The sequence below is a fragment of the Clarias gariepinus genome, chromosome 10, assembly GCF_024256425.1.
Source record: "Clarias gariepinus isolate MV-2021 ecotype Netherlands chromosome 10, CGAR_prim_01v2, whole genome shotgun sequence".
Classification (NCBI taxonomy): Eukaryota; Metazoa; Chordata; class Actinopteri; order Siluriformes; family Clariidae; genus Clarias; species Clarias gariepinus.
Genome location: NC_071109.1, coordinates 191,978 through 206,653, shown reverse-complemented (window position 1 = coordinate 206,653; position 14,676 = coordinate 191,978). Strand labels below are relative to the sequence as shown.

Genomic DNA, 14,676 nt, shown 5'->3' with positions numbered 1-14,676 from the left:
GACCTGTCAGCTGCATTTGACACCGTAAACCACAAGATTCTATTATCTATTCTTACAAGCCTTGGAATTTGTGGAACAGCGTGGCAATGGTTTGCTTCTTACCTAAAAGATAGGTCATATGAAGTAACATGGAGGGGATCTACATCTGCCCCACGTAGACTCTCTACTGGTGTCCCGCAGGGCTCAGTACTTGGTCCTCTTCTGTTCTCCCTCTATACCCGGTCTCTTGGTAAGGTCATATTATCGCATGGATTCTCATACCACTGTTATGCAGACGACACCCAACTTGTTCTCTCCTTTCCTCCCTCTGACACTCAGGTTTCCACCCGGATCTCAGCATGTCTGGCAGACATCTCATTTTGGATGGCTGCTCATCAGCTGAAGCTCAATCTCAGTAAAACCGAACTGTTGTTTATCCCTTGTGACTCATCTCCAGGTCAAGACCTTGTGATATCCATGGACAACAACCAAATCACTCCCTCAACCACTGCCCGCAATCTTGGGGTAACCGTGGACAATCATCTGTCATTTTCCCCACACATCGCTAACCTTACTCGCTCTTGTCGATTTCTTCTTTACAATATCAGAAGAATTCGCCCATTTCCTTCTTCACAGGCTACTCAGGTGCTTGTTCAGTCCCTTGTTATTTCAAGACTGGACTACTGCAACTCACTCCTGGCAGGCCTGCCTTTGTCCACGATTCGTCCTCTGCAACTGATCCAGGATGCAGCAGCACGACTCGTTTTTAACCTTCCCAAGTTTTCCCACACCACCCCACTCCTCCGCTCCCTGCACTGCCTTCCTGTAGCTGCCCGCATCAAATTCAAAACACTGATGCTTGCCTACAAAGCTAAAAATGGCCCAGCACCCACTTACCTCTCTGCGCTAATTACACCACGCACTGCACCACGTTCCCTCCGATCCTCCAGCACTGCTCGCCTCATCCCACCATCTCTCAGGGATCGAGGGCGGCATTCATCCAGGCTCTTTTCTGTTCTGGCACCTAGGTGGTGGAATGAACTTCCTCTAGATGTCCGTACATCAGAGACTTTGACTATCTTTAAACGACGACTCAAGACGCATCTGTTTCTCCAGTACTTGGACTAACCCCCCCGAAAAAAAAAATTAAATAAAAATAAAAAATAAAAACTCAGATGTGTTGGACTAATGGTACTTAGTTATTAACCTAGTTAACCCAGTGTAAGTATGTATCCAATGTTGTAAACATTAAAGCACTTTTTGTAAGTCGCTCTGGATAAGAGCGTCTGCCAAATGCCTAAATGTAAATGTAAATGTAAATGAATATATTGGTAGAAAGATGCTGAGGTTGGAACTGCCAGGCAGGAGGTCTAGAGGAAGACCAAAGAGGAGATTTATGGATGCAGTAAGAGGACATGAAGTTAGTTGTTGTGAGGGAAGTAGTGATGGGTCGTTCATGAACTTACGTGACTTAGATGACCAAGTAGTTTCGGAGAGTGATTCGTTCGTTTTCTATTGAGGGTGCATGCGCAAAGCATGTTATATACAGAAAACAGTATTAAACAATTCCCAGCAATGAGTCTTCGGGTTTCGAGTCGTTAGTTCTTTTGACACATGACTTCCATAGACGCTATGCTCTGCAGTACACAGGAAACAGTATTCAACAATTGTGCTAGTGAGTCTTCAAGTCTCGAGTCGTTCGTTCCTTTGTCGCGTGACTCCCATAGACGCTATGCAGTGCAATAGATTCAAAAGAATGAACGACTCCGACTGCAAGATATAATGGTGAGTTACTCATTCTGTTTATTATAATATGTTCTTAGTTGCATTGTAATATTTTCATAACTGGAACTATAAACAAAATTTGTGTATGTAGATGCATTGGGGGTATTTTTTTTGAAAACGCAACATTTTAATTTTAAACGACTCATAAAAAGATTTATTCATTTTGATGAACGAGATTCAAAGAACCAAATCACTAAAATTATTAGAACTTCCCATCACTAGAGGGAAGAGGGTGCAGAGGATAGAATTAGGTGGGGGGAGATGATTTGCTGTGGCGACCCGTGAAAAGGAACAGCTGAAAAACGAAGAAAAAGAAATGTGCGTTTTTTTGTGTGTTTTTTTTAGGATGTAGTAGTGCTCTTCCTAAGCACAGGAGAAAAGGCAAAAGTGCTGATGGCAAATGACCAGCACTGGCATAAAAATCCTAGCGAGAGAACTCTTTTCATCATGGAAAACTAGTGTCCTCAATTAAAAAAAAAACTCTCAATCAGCAGTAGATCTGTTAAAACATGTGATGTTGTCAAGGATCATATAAATCTTCTAAGGACAACACCACAGAACTACAGTGCACCCTAATCTTTAAAATTGATGGATTTGACTATGTGATTTATGTTTCCACTAAAACACAAAAATGTTTTTGATGTGGGAAGACGGGACACCTGGTCTGTGCTTGTCCAGGTGAGACAGCGGAAGCTGAGCCTGTTGGGCCTGAACACCTCCCTCTGCAACTGGATCCTAGACTTTCTGACCGGAAGGCCTCAGTCAGTATGGATCGGGAACTGCACCTCCAGCACCACCACACTGAGCACTGGGGCCCCACAAGGCTGTGTGCTCAGTCCCCTGTTGTTCACACTGCTGACTCACGACTGTGTAGCAACACACAGTTCAAATCACATCATTAAGTTCGCTGATGACACGACCGTGGTGGGTCTCATTAGCAAGAACGACGAGTCAGCGTACAGAGAGGAAGTGCAGAGGCTAACGGACTGGTGCAACAACAACAACCTGTCTCTGAATGTTGACAAGACAAAAGAGATGGTTGTTGACTTCAGGAGGACACGAGGCGACCATTCTCCGCTGAGCATCGATGGCTCCTCTGTGGAGATTGTCGAAAACACCAAATTGCTGGGTGTCCACCTGGAGAAGGACCTCAACTGGTCCCTCAACACCAGCTCCCTACACAAGAAAGCCCAACAGCGTCTCTTCTTTCTGAGAAGACTGAAAAAAGCCCAGCTTCCACCACTGATCCTGATCACCTTCTATAGAGGGACTATCGAAAGCATCCTGAGCGGCTGCATCACTGTCTGGTTTGGGAATTGTGCCATATCGGACCGCAAAACCCTACAGCGGATAGTAAGGACAGCGGAGAAGATCATCGGGGTCTCTCTTCCCTCCATTGAAGACATCTACACCACACACTGCATCCGCAAAGCCAACAGCATTGTGGCTGATCGGACACACCCCTCTCACACACACTTCACACTCCTGCCATCTGGAAAAAGGTACCGAAGCATTCGGGCACACACATCCAGACTGTGCAACAGCTTTTTTTTCACAAGCCATCCGTCTTCTCAACAAAAAGGGACTGAACTGATAAACACACACACACATACATACATACACAAATATTATCACTCAGCTTAACTCAACTACATCAATACATCAAAACATTGAGACTGGACTGACTAATTAACACAAGCGCAAACACACTGACCTACACCACCAAACTATCGTACACACAAATCTGTAAATGCTTCACTGTTTATCTCTTTTGCACAATATTCATTACTTCATAGCACAAATCTCAATTCTTGCTGCTATGCTTTTACTACCTCAACACCATATTTTATGTTCTGATATGTCGTTGTCGCACTGCCACTTTGTTGTTGCTCGTTTGCAAATTGCCAAGCACTTTATGTTGTCTGTTGTCTGTAAAACCTGTAGGTAGTCTTTTAGTTAGTTAGACTTTAGTTAGTTTTTGTTAATTTATGTTGTAATTAATGTTAGGACTATCTGTCTTGTCTCTGCTAGCCAGCTAACTAGGCCTCTTAGTTAGCTAGTTTAGCTTCTCTGTTAATTTATGTTGTAAGGTTTATGTTGCATGTAGCACCTTGGTCCTGGAGGAACGTTGCCAACTTGAACTTGAACAGCAAGGAAGAACAGGGAAGATGGTGGAACAACTTGAGCAGGCCAGAAAAAGGAGAAACTTCAACAAGCAGCCAGTGAGAACACCACAACTGATAAAGACACAGAGGAGGCCAGTAAGACAGGTGAGATCCATCTACACACCAAGAGGAAACACAGCGAAGGGGTGTTCTCATGTTGCTGCATCACAGTCACAACCCGCAAACACACAACTGCAGAGACTGATCTCACTGACTCAATAAAAAGAAAAACATTTAGGAAAACATGAAGCAAAGTAACAATCAAGAAAGGTGGAAAAATAAAAAAAAATGAACATAAAAAGGAAAGTGACATTTATTGCTCAGACAGTGAGAAATTGGATAACAAACAGTTGAATGGGTGGAGAGAAAAAGAGTACAGTGCTGATGAACTGATCTTTTTTTTCCTAAAAATGACAAAAAAAGAAAAAAAAGGCAATATACAAGTGCAAAAAGGCTGCTGAAGGTATTAAGACAATCGATAAGTAAAATTGATCAACTAGAAATTTACAAAGCAATAAAAATTGTAACCATGTTAAACTTAATGTTGGGAGAAAATAAAATGCTTTAACCTCTTTTTACACATACGAATAACTGATTTTGTACTGTTTTATTCTATCTTTTGTTTAATTATGGGGAGATTGGTTTTTAATTATTGCTTTCCTAACCAAGTTTGGGTATTAATTATTGCTTTCCTAAATGTAAATCGTGCAAAAGATAGGGAAAAAAAAGACTTTGAGATATCAAAACAAAATAAAGTAGATGTACTTTTTATTACAAGAAGCACGGTGACAACAGAATTGCGACAGATTAAAGTCACCTCACTTCCACTTGCGGAGGAGTGGCAGTTCTATTCTCTAAAGTGTTACCCCAATATCCTATAATATAGATGAAATAATAAAACGTCAATTACTAAAAGTTAGAGCACAATTAAAAAAAATACACTTTTGTCTTTACATGTAGAGAAACTGACTTTTTTAGATAAGCTATGAAAGATTTTAGATACCTGTAATTCATAAGATCTTTTATTCGTATTCAGACCATTACCTGAAAAAAAAAAAAAAAAAACTCTCGGATCTTCAAAGTGCTCTTATAAGAGCTCGCTTTCAAGACGTTAATGAAATGGATGTACCTTTCAAATACTTTTTTAATCTAAAAAAGAAAAAGGGACAAAGCTGTTTAGTACACAATACAATTATACACAAAAAAAGAGACATTTTTTCAGATGCTATCATTCATAAGAGAGCTGCTCAGTTTTATGTAAAACTATACTCTTCCATGTTTAAAGAAAAAATGAGATTCAACAGGTTGTCTTGGGGACGCAGGATTTCTTAGAAGGCTGAACTTGACGTGCTATTAACTTTACAAGAACTTTGCAAAGCCCTGCAAAATATGAGCAATGGTAAGGTCCCAAGTGTAGATGGACGTCTGGTTGAATTCCTTAATTTCTGCTAGACTATCATTGAAGGAGGACATCTCAGAAGTCCTTAATGACAGCCTAACTAAAGGGATACTTCCACAAAGTATCAGAAGAGCAGCCCTCACCCTGTTGCCCAAAAAGAGAGATCTGACTGACAGAATTGGCGAGCCATGTTGTTGCTTTGTAGTGACATCAAACTGTTATCTAAAGTCCTTGCGGCAAGGTTAAGAAATGTTTTAAAGGAAGTCATACACACTAACTAAACATAATGCATTCCTGGGAGATCCATATTTGATAATATCTCCCTAGTCTGCTATATTTGTCATATTGTTAATTTATATGGGTTAAATGTTGGTCTGATTTCCCATCAAGAAATACCACTTGATTGAGTAGAGCACAAATATATATGGAAAACTCTTAAAGAATTTAGTTTTAGTCCTGATTTTATTTTAAAAAAAAAATAAAAGTTTTATATAATGACATTGAGAGTGTGTTGAAAGTTAATGGTGGCTTGAGTTCTCGTTTTAAAATACACAGGGCGGTCAGACAAGGATGTTCAATATCAGGAATGTTCTATGCCATAACGATAGAACATTGCTACATAACGTATGACGTGAACTTAAGGAAATCACAATCCCTGAAAGAAAAAAAAAACCACAGTCTGTCTGCGTATGCCATTGTAACCGGTCTGTGGCTGAACGCTGTCACTCTCTCCCGGGCAGGTTTATTGATGCACTCCGTCCACCTCTCACCAGAATATGCAGCTCAAACTGCTATGTGTAACAATTGAACAAAATATTTCTTAACAATGACATATAATATTTAACAACACCAGCCAATAATAAAATACAATACAAAATTAAAGACTATAAACAACAATAGCACAAACAAAGGTAATACCTGTAAGTTAATATCAACAAGTTGATTTTACAAGGCCATGGGCATTTCTCAACAGGCACACTCCTGTATAATACAACACATGTTAATATGGTTCATAATTTTTAGTCAGCTAACACATCCACACCTACAGCCCACTTAATTTCTAATACAACATGTGCATCCACACAACAAAACACTGCATATTTTTAGTACTATTTACAAGAAGAAATTAACAACATTTCCAAACTTTATAAACTTTATTTGCTCCTAAAACTGAGAGCTCTGAAAAACACCTACCTCTCACCAGAATATGCAGCTCAAACTGGCGGGAGGCATGCGCTGACATCAAAATGGCGTCAAGACAGCCATAATTGTCAAAATAAAAGTGTCTAGATGGTCAATAACAAAAAATCACATATTTTGCTAAATAAAAGAGAGAAATTAACCAATGAAAATAGAAAGGATTTTAGTGAAAAAGCAAATAGTGGATTACACTAAGATTTTATTTACTATGAACCCGCTACAATATCGTTTTAATGTTAAACAAACAAAGCAAGACTGATGCAACAATCAAGGTGCTGAATGACTTCGAAAAAATTTCCTACACAAAAATAATCAGGACAAAAAGCGAAGCACAAAAAATTTGGAGTTGGTCTGATAATGTCCCAACAATGCCAGAAAGACTTGTATGAACAAGAGGAGAAATTAAATATCTGGGACTGTATTTAGGTGATCACACTTTTACACGAAAGGACTGGGAAGGAACTCTTGATAATATAAAAGGCAGTCCAGACAAGTGGAACTGGTAAATTTTTTTGAATAACAACATTAACTAATTTTATGCTTTAATACTACTGGATTTTTGCCTTTTTCTGTTTTTTTTTGCGCTTTTTCGGAAAATCGCGTATCATCTGAAAACAACAAGCGGAATCCATTACCAAACAACTAAACTCCGACTCAGGTATGATATCATGAATAATATTCAGCTTGTTCAGTGTGTAAAGTGCAGGATGTTTAGACATTCTTCCTCCGTCGTTAGTGGTAATTTTACGTGTGATAGGTGTGTGTTAGTGAGCACTCTGACGGAGAAGATATCAGCATTAGAGGAGCGCATCCAGACTTTAGAGAGGGTTAAAGGCCGCGAAAACAGCGTTATTCTTGTAGCAGACAGTCTGGGTGCCGCAGGCGGAGATAACCAGCCCCCGACTCCGGCACTAGAGCCCTCACAGCAGGGCGAGTGGGTGACAACTCGGCGGCATAATCAATCAGCCAAAGCTAACGCTAAGGCTAGCCCACCGGAGCACACCTCTTCTGCGCTTCACGTGTCCAACAGGTTGGCTCTCCTCAGTGATGCACCCACTGAGAAACCTGAAAGAGCTCTGGTTATAGGAGACTCTATACCAGTGGTTCTCAACCATGCAGCCCGTCACAAATGCAAATGTGGCCCGCAATGCTGACCACGTAAAAAAATAAATTACAAATATTTAAATTAATTTAATTTATTTATTTAAAAAAATTTATTACACAAATAAATGTATTAAACAAACTTTAAACTATATTTTTGTTACATAAAATTATTTTTGTGACCATGTTTTCATATATGCACTGAACTCACGTAACTATGAACTGATGCAATTACACAGTTAATGCGCACACAATTACAAGCGCATCAATCCACATTTTCTGCAATTGCGCACATCGTCACGTTTTCGTGCACATCTTACAGACTACAACTTACAGTCACACCTTCATTGTGCTGTTACTCCTCTTGAGCCGAATTTCACTAAATTGGTTGGCTCCCAACAATATCAGGTGTCCCATTAATGGTAAGTAGAATTATACTCTCTAATAATAATAATACATCTAATTGTAATAATTTTAGATGCATAATATCTGGTTATTGAGCGTTGATGACATCATATGTAAATAATATGCAACAGATTCTCTAAGATAGTGGAACATTCTGGAGCTAATGATATACGCCTTTGTCAGTCAGAGGTTAGTAAGAATAACTTTAAAGAGGTATTTAAACTAGCAAAGGCGATGTCCGATGAAGTAGTATGCTCTGGTCCCATCCCAATGAGACATGGCGACATAGCTTACAGCAGGTTATGGTCGCTGAACCGCTAGATGTCCAGGTGGTGCTCTAAAAACAATGTGGGCTTCATAGATAGTTGGAAGACCTTTAAGGGCAAAACTGGCCTGTTAAGGCGGGATGGTGTCCATCCCACTCGAGAAGGTGCTGCTCTCATTTCTTGTAGTATAGCTCATAGTCTCAGAAGATGCCTAGTTAATCGGTCACAATCCAGAGCCCAGGCCAGGGAGCAGACAGACAGGCTAAACCAACCGTCTGCTATCTGCATAAAGTCGTCACTTAGGGTTCACTGTATTGAGACTGTTTCTGTTCCCCGGGCTAAACAAAAATTTTGAAAGACTCAGGAAGTCTTAATTAACATAAATATCACAAACTCGGATCATACAGAATGCGCAGCCGGCACCTCTGATCTGAAGCTAGGACTGTTAAATATTAGTTAAGTTAGTTAAGTCAAGTCTTTATTCGTCACACATACATTACTGCACAGTGAAATTCTTTATTCTTCGCATATCCCAGCTTCTTGTTAGTAGGCAGCGGTCAGAGCGCAGGGTCAGCCATTTTTACGGCGCCCCTGGAGCAGACAGGTTTAAGGGCCTTGCTCAAGGGCCCAACTGTGGCAACCTGGCAGAGCTGGGGCTCGAACCGCCAATCTTCCGATCTGTAACTCAGAGCCTTAACACACTAAGCCACCACTGCCCCATATTATTAGATAATATTAGATCTCTCGCATCTAAGGCAGTTATTGTTAACGAAACTATCACAGACCAGGAGTTTAATATATTATGTTTAACAAAAACCTGGATTAAAGAGAACGAGTATGTAGCTCTAAATGAAGCTAGTCCTCCTGGATACAGCTACATACACCAGCCTCGGCTAACTGGTAGAGGAGGAGGTGTCGCAGTTATTTACAACGATAATCTGGCTATCGTACAAAAACAGATTTAAATTTAATGCATTTGAAATTCTCCTTAGTAACATAAAGTCAGCTCAGACGATTCCGCTAATCATCATTTACAGACCTCCAGGGCCGTACTCTGAGTTTCTCTGTGAATTTGCAGATTTCCTCTCAAACCTTGTCGTTTCTGTAGACAAAGCGTTAATTGCTGGAGATTTTAATATTCATTTTGAAAATCCAGAAGACCCTCTAAGAACAGCATTTATGTCCATACTGGACTCGGTAGGAGTAAATCAGTGTGTAGTAGGACCTAGACTCATAAAGCAGGTCACACTTTGGACTAATATTATTCTTCAGATTATAAGAAACATAATTACAATTCCACAGTCTGAAGTTATATCAGATCACTATCTTGTCTCGATTAAAGTGTGTCATAGTAATAATGTACGCACAGCACCGCCCTACCGCCTTAAACGTACATTCAAGTTCAAGTTCAAGTAGGCTTTATTGTCATTACAACCGTATACAGTTAGTACACAATGAAACGAAACAATGTGCTACATGCAACATAAATTTACAACATAAATTAACATAGACACTAAACTAGCTAACCAAGAGGCTTAGTTAGCTGGCTAGCAGAGACAGGACAGAGAGACCTAACATAAATTACCACATAAATTAACAAAAACTAACTAGCTAATCAAATACCACACAGAGCTTTATCAATAATCTCCCAGAGTTATCAACTTTGATTTAATCGAGTTCTGTCAGATGGTCATCCAGTGATTGAATATCTAGAGTCAACACTATATATAGCTTAGATAATGTAGCTCAAGTTAAAAGAAAAATGATTAGAGATAAGAAACTCGCTCCTTGGTATAATGACCACACACGCACTCTAAAACAAACTGCTCAGAAATTAGAACGCAAATGGCGTCAAACTAAATTGTTAGGAGAGCACCCTGAACTATAGAAAAGCTCTCAGTGCTGCTAGATCAATGTATCTCTCTACACGTAAAGAAAATAACAAAAATAATCCTAGATTTTTATTTAATAGCATAGCTAAATTAACTAAAAACAAGACCACTGCAGTATTCTCCACAACAACATACAGTAGTGAGGATTTCATGAACTTTTTCAATAACAAAATCATAAATATAAGCCAAATAATTCAGGCTTTGAAACCAGACAATTTAGGTGATACAGATGATACATTATTCACATCACATCAGAACCTAGAATACTCACTCTATACTCACTTTATACTTTCACTTATCTCCTCTTCAAAATCATCAACCTGTGAATTAGATCCTATACCGACACATTTTCTTAAGCAGATAGATCCAGCAATAACAGAACCCCTGTTGAAAGTAATTAACTGTTCACTCAGCAGTGGGTGTGTTCCTAAATCCTAAATCCCTAAAATTAGCAGGTATTAAACCACTAATCAAGAAACCTGACCTTGACCCCTGTCAGCTTTTCAATTACAGGCCGATATCAAACCTCCCCTTTATCTCTAAAATTCTGGAAAAGGTAGTATCACAGCAGCTATGTTCATATCTACATGGAAATAGCATAAATGAACTGTATCAGTCAGGATTTAGGCCTCATCACAGCACAGAGATAGCACTTGTTAAAGTAGTAAATTACCTCCTAGTGGCCTCTGATCAGGGTTGCGTCACTATACTTGTGTTACTCGACCTCAGTGCAGCTTTTGACACTATTGATCATAGTATTCTTCTTCACAAATTAGAAAATGTGGTAGGAATTAAGAGAACTTCAACTTGCACTTGGACAATGCGCCATTCATTCCCGCATTGATAATCAGCTGTATTTTTTTTTATATTCAACTGAGAAAACCTACTACAGAGTTTCTAAGTGGACAAAGGAAGAAAAAAAAAAACAGCAGAAGAGAAAAAAACATCATGTTTTGCAGTATAACCAAAAGTTTTTGGCATTACTTATTTCTGCCATTTTTTCTTCAACTTTGTCCATCTAGGAGCTTCATACTATAATAAAAAAAGAAAAGCTTTACTTAATTTTATATCGTATGGAGAAAATTCATTAGTTTGTTCATTCTATTTGAAGCTTCTGAACGTCTCGGATGGAGCAGGAGCAGCAATTTAGTTCTGAACTCGCTTCCGTGAAATTATCGCTAAAACAATATTGAATTTGAATAAATCAGATCTACCACAGCAGATAATAAACTATGCTATGTCATAACCGAAGCAAACACCACGATTATGCCTTGTTTTATTCAGTGTTGCTGGGCAACGGACCACACGCCTAATCGGCGGGAACGCGGTACACTTGGCTGCGATGTATTATAAACCTGCGGAATGTTTCATTGCTTATGCTCACATAAGAATCATGTAATAAAAGCGAGGGAAATGTGGAAGTGATGTGTGGCCACTCAATGAGAACTAAATTCGGAGATTTCGGTAACTACGCTGAGTGTAACATCTGCATAGTGACACTAAACAGCTGAACAACTTCACTTTTCTGTTTACCTCTGTTTGTTTATATTTAGAATATTTAGAATTTTTATAACATTACAAGAATGTAACAGTTTGGTCTGTGTAGTTAGCGCCCTTGTAGAGAATAAATAAATACATAACACCTTCCAACCACCTCTCATAGTCCATTGTTAGTTTTAGTGATTTGGCAGAAACTAATTATCACTACATAAGTACCCCAACACCATTGATCATGAGTTTCAGCTAAAACTAATTCCATACATGTAACAGAAAATGTAGACGCAGATTCCAAATGTGTATATATATATATATATATATATAATTGTGTGTATGTGTGTATAATCAAGGCCGGCTCTATTCAGGGGCAAGAGGGGGCAGCGCCCCCTCAAATAAATGTCTGCACATGTGAAATATATTTCTAAAATTAATATATTAGAAGTTGATAAATTGATCTGCGGTAGCAAAAAAATCCACTAAAAAGGAACACTACACAATACGGTATTAGATTTCCCTCATGTCTCTGTCCCTCTGCTGTGCGTATTCATTCACAGGCTGTAGCACACGCACGCGCAAACACACACACACACACGCGCACACGCACACGCACACACCTACCCTAAAGCAGTTGCAGTAATTTTTCAGTTACAACAAGCACAGCGATGAGTCCACATCCGCTGAATTTGACAGAATAAAGACAAATTACCGTTGTCTGACAAACCCCTAAGTAAAGCCTATAGTAAAAGCCTAAGTAAATGAATATAGTCAAATTTACCTCGTGTTTTCTACTATAAGATTATCATAAACCAAATCTAAGCTAAGCGTTACATTTTGAAGTTCTTGTCCTGTTGGCAGGACACTAAAGAGACTTGTCTACCGACTGTGAAAAACACCCAAAGAAAGATGCCCAGGGTCCCTGCTCCTCTGCGTGAATGTGCATTAGGATACTGCAGGGAGGCATGAAAACTGCTGATGTGGCTTGGGCGATAAATTGCCATGTCCACACTGTGAGAAGCCTAAGACAGCGCTACAGGGAGACAAAAAGGACAGCTGATCGTCCTCACAGTGGAAGACCATGTGTAACAACACCTGCACAGGATGGGTACATCGAATATCACACCTGCGATGGCCACAACAACTGCCCGAGTCACACCAGGAACACACAATCCCTCCATCAGTGCTCAGACTGTCCGCAATAGGCAGTCCATGAGGAGGAGATGCACTGCAGTACTTCAAGCAGCTGGTGGCCACCAGATACTGACTGGTACTTTTGATTTTGAGCTTCCCTTTATTCAGGGACACATTGTAAATCATTTTTATTTTATGTCTAATGGTGTTGACTCTTTTAGTGTTCATACAAATATTTACACATTAAGTTTACTGAAAGTAAAAACAGTTGAAAGTCAGAGGACGTTTCTTTTTTTTGCTGAGTATATATATATATATATACTGTATATGTGTGTGTGTATATATATGTTTGTGTGTAATGTAGGCCGGCTCTATTCAGGGGCTGCATATATAGAATGAAACCTGAGATAGTTACATATACGCACTGAATGATGCATAGATGGTTGGCGCGATCCCTTGCACCATCTGCTGAGAGAAATAAGAATCGCAGGTTGAAAAAGGCAGGAAACTGGCACGTGATTTCACGTAAATAAGAGCAAAATGGCTTTATACTGGCTTTTACCGGTGCGATTTTAAAAATGTAAGCATACAGGGTGATTAAGCTCACAGATCTACGAAAAGTCATGAAAGGAGGGTCCTGAAATTTGATTGAGTGTGAAGTGTTTTTTTTTTTTTTTTACCCCGTTGTGGTAAAATGACCACTGCTTGGTGCTTCTAGTGTTAAACAAGCTTCAATTAGTCCAGAATGCAGCAGCGAGAGTCCTCACTCAAACCAGAAGATACGAGCACATCACTCCTATCTTATCCACATTGCATTGGCTTCCTGTGAAATTTCGTATTGATTTTAAAATACTACATTTGACATATAAAGCATTAAATGGTCTCGCGCCGCAGTATCTGAGTGAACTGCTAGTGCCTTACAATCCACCCCGCCTACTTCACTCAAAGGATGCAGGCTGCTTGTCATTACCACGTATTACAAAAACTATAGCAGGGGCAAAGCTTTTTCTTACAAAGCCCCAAAGTTATGGAATAGTCTTCTAATTAATGTTCGGGACTTGGACACAGTCTCAGTGTTTAAGTCCAGGCTAAAAATTTATTTAGCCAAACATTTTTGTAAATAGATTAGCCTTAGGTAAAGGAGCAGAAGAGTGGAGAAAATTTTATCACCTGAATTTTTACAGATGAGGATGGGTTCCCTGTTGAGTCTGGTTCCTCTTAAGGTTTCTTCCTATTACCATCTCAGGGAGTTTTTCCTTGCCACTGTCACCGTCGTCCTCGGCTTGCTCATCATGGACATTTAGGAATCAATATCATTTTGATTCATACACATTCACATTTCATACAAACTTAATTCTTTTGATAAATAAATAAATTCTTGTGTAAAGCTGCGTTGTGACAATGTAAATGGTTAAAAGCGCTATACAAATAAAATTGAATTAACTCCAAAAATGTCCTATAGAGAATGCATACTGGTTATAAACAACCTGGTGGGCTCTTCTTTGTGGCACAAGGTGACGTGTGTCGACCCTTCTGTAGGGGTGCTAACAAAAATACAGTCAACTTTAATAAGGTTTAGTCTATTTACTGAGCAGAATCCCACCTTTCAGCTATAATTGTTACAGAAATTCTTGGGCTCATCTTGTTTTAGCTGAATTGAAGTGAATGAAAATAAAACTTGCAATTTAAAGGACACTGGGAACCTAAAAATGGACAAAACTCTTTTTTAAGAACCTTTTTAATACATGGAACTATTTTTAAATACAGAGACCTCCTAACACAATGTTGACTTACTAGGTTCCAAACCTGGAAGAACATGGTCACTTTCTAAACTGCAAAAATCTGGAGAAAAATGACTT

The 14,676-nt window shown here is 39.2% G+C and overlaps 1 long non-coding RNA gene across 1 annotated transcript; it reads right to left on the bottom strand.

Annotated features, from left to right (window-relative positions):
• Positions 1–5,793: 5,793 nt before the first annotated feature.
• Positions 5,794–6,564, bottom strand: LOC128531277 (uncharacterized). The gene is made up of 3 exons (XR_008361183.1): positions 6,523–6,564; positions 6,247–6,309; positions 5,794–6,119 (listed from the first exon to the last, which is right to left on the bottom strand). It is a non-coding gene; the product is annotated as an uncharacterized LOC128531277 (long non-coding RNA).
• Between the last annotated feature and the right edge of the window lie 8,112 nt (positions 6,565–14,676).